Raw genomic sequence first — 1918 nt, 5'->3', positions numbered from 1 at the left:
GTTTTGGTGGTTTTATTGTTGTACATGCATTATGCTGCATCATCCTACCTCTAGTCTGTATCTGAGTCGGATATGAATGAAACATCAAGGTATAACACATAATTTAGGAATATTACAGTTCATTTGGTAACAGGCAAAGGCACATTATCTTTATATTACAAACCTGTATGTATTTACAAAGAAGTGTGGCCCCTGGGTCAAAGGTCACCGCTGCAACACCATTGAGATGTATGAAACCGTCAACAGAACTTAATAAATTACAAAAGAAAAACATAGGCTTCTGATTCTGCCTAAGGCCTATATTCATACTGTAGTGATATAAAAAAGGGCACAAATTACATTGAAAATTTGTGTAAAAATATAAAGCATATCTTTTACATTTTCTGCACAGTACAGTGAATGTTATGTGCAAATCCCCTCACCAACAGACAACAGTTACTGTGATTTGACAGATGATTGAACATACTACTGCACCATATGACCTCATACTTGCTCGTTCACGTTCTCTTCCTCAAATGCTTTGGATGCTGCGTTCAAAATAATGCTTCTCACATCTGTGCACATGTCAGGAGAAGCCACACCTCCAAGGAGATGACACATTAAGACCAAACATGGTCCTGTTGCTTAAAATGCTAGAGTAAGTCATTATATAATATATATATTTGTAATAATTACTGAAGCTACTTCATAAAGGTTTATTAAAGGTCCATATAGTAAAAATGTTGATGTTTTTTTTTGTTTGTTTTGTCTGTTCTATATAAAAATGCTCAGTACAGAGAAATACACACAGCCTGTATTCAGAAACTGAGCCTTAACAGCAGCTGTCAGGACTTCTGTAACTTTGTGATGTCACAATAAAGCAGTCAGGAGAGGCCCTGACCTCTCAGAGAGAAGCCTGAGAGGGGAGATGGAAAACTAAACTGAGACCACAACTATATCTTCTTATAGATCAACACTTTAAATAAAACAGTGGAGAAGAAGAAAACATGGAGCTTTTCTACCCGCTGACTAAAACAGAGCTCCATTTGCAAAATTAAAGATCATTACATCGACATGAGCCAAGACCTCAGCTAGTAAAATCATCTCAGATTTCACGACTTCATCATCTCATTGTGAAGATTTCAGTGTGGCAGAAAAGAAGCGACTGACAAACAGGCTGAAGACAAAGCAGTAATTACAGAGAACACAGTGAGGGCCTTGTGTGTAGTCACAAGTCCTCTGTGTCTGACCTCTCAAGCCTTCCAAACAGGAAAATAAAGGGACAGCTCAGAAAGCAAGTCAGTATAAAAAACATTATGGCGCAATTAGGCAACTGTACTCCAGACTGGATATTGTAATAGTGACAAATACAGGCATATGTGTGATTTAAGGCAGATGGTAATAAAAGAAACATCTTGCACTGTTTAAATGTTACTGTAAGGAACTAATACTGTCAGGGTTAGAGACCATCCTGGTGATGCTTTGGTACAGGCATCTGGTGAAAGGTCCTTAGCTCTCCTGCAGAGGCACTTAGTGTAAATGTGGACAACACATATACACACAACATATTCACAGCATAACAATGCACAGAATCAGCTTTGGTAAAGACATCAGTCAGATATTAAAAGGCCTGGATTTTCAAACGAGCGCAAAGAGTAGCAAGTAGGTAACATCTATGGACAGCGTGTGAGCTAAATATACACAAGCTTTTTATCTCCTTGGAAACAGATCATATAGACACCGGGTACGTCTGATGATAAGTAGCTGTGTGGATACAGTACATTAGCAGCTGCAGTAAAAGCCTCTTTTCATGCATTTATGTTGTGTTCATACAGCATACAGCTCCTCGTTTTTACACTGTTAAGTGGAAATAAACCAGCCCACCATGTTGCAGTGTGTGTGTGTGTGTGTGTGTGTGTGTGTGTGTGTGTGTGTGTGT

The sequence above is a fragment of the Trachurus japonicus genome, chromosome 23 (assembly GCF_045865225.1).
Source record: "Trachurus japonicus isolate A0001 chromosome 23, Traja_1.0".
NCBI classification, from domain to species: Eukaryota; Metazoa; Chordata; class Actinopteri; order Carangiformes; family Carangidae; genus Trachurus; species Trachurus japonicus.
Note: the sequence above shows the minus strand (reverse complement) of the source record.